A 6,680-nucleotide genomic window follows, 5' to 3' on the forward strand; every position below is an offset into this window, starting at 1 on the left:
AACCTGGGCTACATAGTGAGTTCAAGGCCAGCCTGAGCTACATAGTGAAATCTTATCTCAAAAAATTTATCAATTTTTTTTCTTTTATGGCTTGTATTTTATGTATACTATTTATACTATCCAAGAAAAAATTTGCCTACTCCTACTCCATGAAGATTTCCTATCATCCTGTTATTTAGAAGTTTTATGGCTTTAAATTTTATGTTTATTTTTTATCTTTTTAGAGTTAACTTTGGTATGGCATAAGTACAAGTCAAACACACTGTTTTCCACATGAATAGCCATAGTCTAGCACCATTTGTTGAGGAGGCTACTCTTTCCTACTAAATTACCTTTGTATCTTATAAAAAATAAAGACTGGGGCTGGGGATTAACTCAATGGTTCCGCCGCCTGCCTCGCAAGCACAAGGTCCTGAATTTGATCCCCGGTACCAAAAAAAAAAAAAAAATCAAGACTATTTCTGTACTTTCCATTGTGTTCCATGACCTGTAAGTTGGTTTTTATGCCAATTTCACACATCTTGTTTTTTTGTGTGTACCGGGGATGAAACTCAGAACCTTGCACTTGCAAGGCAGACGCAGTGCCGCTGAGCTAAATTTCCTGCCCTCACACATGTTAATTATAATAGTTTCATAGTAAGTCTCAAATTTAGTTACTATAAATTCTACAACTTGCTTCTTTTTCAAAATTGCTTTGGCTATCTTAACTCCTTTAGATTTCCATATGAATTTTAAAATTGTTAATTTCTACAGAAAGCACTCATATTATTATTGGAATTTCATTAATATGTCTAGTTAAACCTGAGGAGAATTGACATCTTTACCACATCAAATCTTCCAATCTATGAATATTGCTATATTCTCCCAGTATTTTCACTTTAGTGGTGTTTTATAGTTTTCATTATACAGGTTGTTCATTTGTTTGTTTGTTTGTTTGTTTTTGGTACCAGGGATCAAACTTGGGTCCTTGCGCTTGCGCAGCAGGTGGCGAAACCACTGAGCTAAATCCTCTGCCCCGTTTGTTTGCTTTTTGAGACAGTGTCTGGCTATGTAGTTTGGCCTGGCCTTGAACCCACTATTTAGCCCAGGCTGGCCTCGAACTCATGACAATCCTTCTGCCTCAGCCTCCCGAGTGCTGGGATTACAGACATGTGCCACCATGCCCAGATTATTGTATTTGTCTTATGTGTAATTTGTTAAATTTATCTCTAAGTACTGAGTATTATTGATCCTATTGTAAATGGTATTGTTAAAACTTCAATTTCCACAGGCCGGGGATTTAACTCAGAGGTTTCGCCACCTGCTGTGCAAGCGCAAGGATCTGAGTTCAATCCCCCATACCAAAAAAACCAAACAAACTTCAATTTGAGACATTTGAATCCTTTTGCTGGGGAAACACCTGGGAAATGTATGTTGATATTTTGTCCTGCAATCCTGCTAAACTCATTTATTATTATTTCTGATAACTTTTTCATAATTTGCTTACAATTTTCTATGTATACAATCATGTTGTCTCCAGATAACACAGCCTTCTCTTCCTGTCTGGTCTTTATACCCTTCATTTCTTTTTCTTGCCTATTGGAAAACTAAAATTTGGCATAATATTGAAATAAGTAAGTAGGAAACATATAAGTAGGAAGAGCTCTTGATTTTGGAGGAAAATCATTTAGTCATTCATCATCAAATATAAGTTTTATATCAGCTATTAGTTTTATATTGAGTCCTTTAATGAGTTGAGAAAATTCCCTTCCTTTTTATTCTGAGCTGACTGTAAGTTCCTGTTATGAATGAGCATTGAATTTTGTCTTTTTTTCAGGATATGCATGTGTGTGTGTGTGTGTGTGTGTGTGTGTGTGTGTGTATGTGCACAAACATCTATTGGGATCATTTATATAATTGTTTATCCTTTTCTTTATAGGAATCTTTTTAATTTCAAATTCAAGTCTCTTTAATAGACTTAAGTTTCTTCAAATTTCTTTGTCCTTTTCCTCCTCCTTCTTGTACTAGGGATTGAATTCACGGCCTTGGCACTGAGCTATATTTCTAGCCCTTTTTAATTTTGAGACACCCCAGGCTGGGCTTGAACTTATGATCCTCCTGCCTCAGGCTCCCACCATTCTGGTGGTATAGGCCAAAGGCACTACACCTGACTTCTATTTCTTCTTGAGTCACTTTTTTTTTTTTGTACCAGGGATTGAACTCAGGTCCTTGCACTTGTGCAGCAGGTGGCAAAACCACTGAGCTAAATGCCCGGCATCCAAGCTCTGGTTTCGTTGGGGTTTTTTTGGTACTGAGGATCAAGCTCAGGACTTTGCGCTTGCGAGACAGGTGGCAGCACCACTGAGCTAGATCCTTGGTCCTAACCTCTGTTTTTCTTTCTTTCTCTCTTTTGTTGTTAAAAAGTGTTGCGCTACATTGCCTGAAATTTGTAATCCTCCTACCTCAGCCTCCTGAATAGCTGGGATTATAGGGATGTGTCATCATGCCAATCTTATTTTTTATCTTTTTATCTTGATTAGTCAACTAAGAGTCTATCAAATTTAATGATTTTCCCCCCTAAAGACCCAGATTAAACTTTGTTGATTTTTCTTTTTCTTTCTTCCTTCTTTCCTTTTTTTTTTGGCAGGATCTCAGGGATTTATTTCAGTGGTGCCGCCGCCTGCCTCGCATGTGCAAGGTCCAGAGTTCCATCCCCCCGATACCAAAAAAAAAAAAAAAGACAGGGTCTTAGTAGGCAGTTCAGGCTGCCCTTGAAGTCATTATGTAGCCTAGACTGGCCTAGAATTCCCAGCCATCCTCCTGCCTCAGCCTTCCAGGTGTTGAGCTTACAGGTTTGTCCCACCACATTCAGGAGGCTTTATTGATTTTTAAACACTATTCCTTTTCAATTTCATTGGTTTCTGCTCTGATCTATATTACTTTCTTCTTTGTACTTACTTCGAGCTGTACTGACTGTAGAGGGTAAGATCATACATTTTCTCACTCAGGCCAGCTAGAACACAAAATCTCTGTCCTGTGTGAGTTCCAGGAAGCAATCAGTTTATAGTTCTGCAGCTGCTTGTTGACTGACCTTGTGGCCTTGCACCCAGTGTGTGCAGGCCTCATGCTCAGCATAGGCTCAAGCGCACCTCTGCAGCTATCTGGAGCTGGCAATCACAGCAGTCACCTTGTCTGTTAGAAGTTATGTCCTCTTCTACCTGATGCCTAATGTTTGAAAAACAAGAGTTTGGTGTTTCTTTTTTTTTAGTACTCTGTACAGTTTCTGATAGGAAGTAACATCCAACCCTTATTATCCCACAACAGCCAGAGGCAGAACCTCCCACCTGCAGGTCCCAAGCTTCCCTGACATCTGTATATCTTGGTCTGCGGCTCCCTCCACACCTGGCCCTTCCACTTTCCTAGCTTGGCATGAAGAGCTGAGGGAGCTGCTCACCTGGGCAGGGCACTGGTGGGGCGCTGGCCTCCGCGTTGGCTGCTCCTGGTCCCCATGTGTCGTTCCCTTTCAGGTAAAGATGGGAAAAACCCAGGAGAGGAACTCTGCAGTGCTCTGCCTGGGTCATGACCTCACTCTGCACCTCAATAACGAATGGGGAAAGGACCTGGAGGGGTTGATCTTTAGGAGCTTTGTCTCCTAATTCCTCCCTCTTCAGTATGGACTGGTTTCTCACACTCACCTCTTCCGTTCCAAAATGATGTCCATTCTGTTCAAGCTTTCCAGAGAGCTCACCTCCAGTCAGGCAGCTGTCCCTGCCCAGTGCCCAGAGCCCAGCACCACCAGGTGATGTGGAGGTTGCCCTGGTCTGACTTTACCAATCTGCCCGTGTCCCTCTCATTCTTGTTAGGCCAAGCGAGCCAGGAAATCCCCGAACACTGGGACAAAGACAGAGTTAAAAACTGAAAGTGTTGTGCCCAGATTGTGAGGTCCCAAAGACCACCAGGAGGCCGTTTCCGATGTAAGCGCACGAGGGTCGTTTATTCAAGCTTAAGCAGGGACTCTCAATTGTCACTGACACAGCGGATCGAGATTGAGAGCCCCGAGTTCTAAATTAGCGGGGTTTTTATAGAGGTTACAGCAAGGTTTGGAGATTCTCTACTTAGCAGTTACAATGATTGGTCAGTGCTTAACATGCATGAAGTGTATATTTCTGATTGGGTGAACTCATCAGGGGTAAAGGGTGATTACGTATAGGTTTTACAAAAGAAAAGAAGGACAAAGGTTAGTGGGCAACTGTCACGTATTGATGGTCAGCAGACACGGTGACTAATGGTCATGACCACTCAGCACTGACAGTCAGCACATTGACAGACGGTTCCTACAGATAGTGGGCCCAGGATGTTCATTTCCTGGGTAAACAGATTAATTAATGAGTAATTAACTTAAGAACTTTGGTTTGTTACAGATTGTATCTTTTGTCCTAGATCAAGCACATTTTAATCATTAATGTGAGAGGACAAAGGAGACTACTCCATTTTGGGCAAAAGTGGAGTCATTCTGGTTTCACATAAGCAAAATGGAGTCACTTTGGTCTCACAAAAGGAATTTATTCACGCACCTGGACTCCACCCTCTAGGAGAAGGGAAGCCCAGAAGCAGGGGACAGCACGGCTTTTATAGATAACTCAAACAAAGAAACTCAGGGAGAGGTCATCACTTCCTTTAACCAGCTGCAAATTGTCTTTCACAACCCAGCTATCTTGTCAAGATAGGACATTCTATGGCCACAGGGTTCGGAGGTTACCCGGAGGCACCAGGCACCATCTGTTCCCAGGGAGTGATAAAGCGTATCTACAAAAGCAGAGCAGTGGTTAGAAGGGCTAGAAGGGCAGTTACAAAAATGCATCTTTAGGAGAACTCCAGCACTCTGTAAGGGGAGGGGTATGAGGGGAGTTTACTCACAGGCCAAGATGGCGTTGCTTAGGTTCACTTTTGGTCTCACAATTCTGACTTTGCATTCAGGGATGACTTGTGTTTCTAGTTCCTTAGATTGTCCCTTGGTTCTGTTACAGAAATTAGCTTGCTTCCCTCCAACCTCACTGCCCCGCCCCGTACTGGGGATAGAACTCAGGACCTTGTGCTGCCAGGCAGGTGTGGAGCCACTGAGCTATATACATCACAGGCCCCCCCTTCTTTGGTACCAGGATTAAACTCAGGACCTTGCATTTGCAAGGCAGGTACGGTGCCAATGAGCTAAATCCCCAGCCCCATAACTTGTTTTTTTATTCACTGTCTTCCTGCTGGCTTATAGCTCATCTTCTGGTCAGCAAAGTCAGTTACCACCCCTCCACTCGCTTGCTCTGTTTCCATGTGTTTGCTACCTTTTCTTGTTCCCTACAACCCTCTGTTTTCTTTGTCATTGTGGCTTTATGCATTTCTCAAGAAAAATGAACATTTAATATTTAGTGGTCTTGATGTATTTTTATTATTTACTCTCATGGGAAAGAAGCAAAGATAGAGGAAAATAGTATTAAATTCCCTACCAGGGGCTGGGGATTTAGCTCAGTGGTTCTGCTGCCTGCCTTGAAAGTGCAAGGTCCCAAGTTCAATCGATTCCTGGTACCAAAAAAAAAGACATATCAGGGGGTAGTAGAACATGCCTTTAGTCTCCACACTTGGGAGGTTGAAGCAGGAGGATCACCTTAAATTTGAGGCCAGCCTGAACTACATAGTGAGACCCTGTTTCAGACAAACAAACAAACAAAACACTGCATTTTCATGTTTAATATTCTCTGTCTTCCTCCTTCCCTCCTCTTCATCCGCTCTTTGAGGTTTCTATGAACCAACTGTGTACTTCATCATTCAACCTCTGGCAACTGGTAATTGCTCAACTCACATTTGTTGAATGAGTTTACAAAGGGACCCCTCTTCCTTTTCCCCACCTATAAATTTCTATTGCAAATTGGGTGTCTGGGACATTTTGCATTGGCTTTATATTTTCTAAAAGGGTTCAGCTCCACTGAGCTTTTTAAGAGTGTTCAATTAACTCACCACCTCCTCTATGACTGGCCCTGAACTAGTTACAGGGCAATCAAGGACCTCTTCCAGCTTCTCCCCAGATAGAGAGCTCTTTCCTGATGGGCAAGCAAACCACCTGGGGCTACTTGTTCACTTTCAGGGAAAGCCAGCCTGGGAAACTTTTAGTGTTGCAGAAAAACTGCTAAAATGAACCTTGGCCTGGATTTCTCATGCTCCAGTTTCAATCTTAATTCTCAAGAAGTGTGTGAATTTGAACAAGTCACTTCAAATCTGAACTTATTTCCTCATGTAGCTATAGTAATTTATTTCTTCCTTCTTTCTTTCCCTCCTTTTCTCTTTCAGTACTACTGGGCATTGAACCCACAGTCTCTTGCATGCTAGCCAAGTGCTCTATAGTGATAGAGTATTTTTAAATTTTTGTTCTTGAGATAGGATCTCATTACATTGCCCGGGATGACCTGGAATTTTTGATCCTCCTTCTTCAGCCTCCAGAGACCAACCTAAGAAGCACTGGGGAGCTCAGATATGCCAAATTCTTATTTCCTCACTTGTCAGAGGTCCTTCATGGTTGAATGCACCATCAATTTAATAGCAGATTTTGCATTTGTATTAAAAGTAGGGAGTTAGAAGCATGATGTTAATTGTCTACCACTTTATAAAATGCATCCTGATTTCATTAACATTAAAATATGAAAGTGCTTCTATGA

At 41.9% G+C, this 6,680-nt stretch overlaps 1 long non-coding RNA gene across 4 annotated transcripts in view; it reads right to left on the bottom strand.

Moving 5' to 3' along the window:
* The window catches only part of LOC110349756 (uncharacterized), a 44,607-nt gene extending 40,345 nt beyond the window's left edge, over positions 1–4,262 (bottom strand). The window contains exons 1-2 of one of the 4 annotated variants that reach the window (XR_015439358.1): positions 3,434–4,091; positions 3,071–3,204 (exon numbers count right to left, since the gene is read on the bottom strand). This is a non-coding gene — a long non-coding RNA (uncharacterized LOC110349756). Of the gene's footprint in view, positions 1–1,826; positions 3,205–3,433 lie in introns of those variants that run through there. The other 3 variants (XR_015439357.1, XR_002395963.2, XR_015439359.1) reach the window with 3 other exon arrangements.
* Between the last annotated feature and the right edge of the window lie 2,418 nt (positions 4,263–6,680).

This window comes from Heterocephalus glaber, unplaced genomic scaffold (genome assembly GCF_053883595.1).
Source record: "Heterocephalus glaber isolate CG9 unplaced genomic scaffold, H.glaber_assembly_v1.0 deba00001472, whole genome shotgun sequence".
Classification (NCBI taxonomy): Eukaryota; Metazoa; Chordata; class Mammalia; order Rodentia; family Bathyergidae; genus Heterocephalus; species Heterocephalus glaber.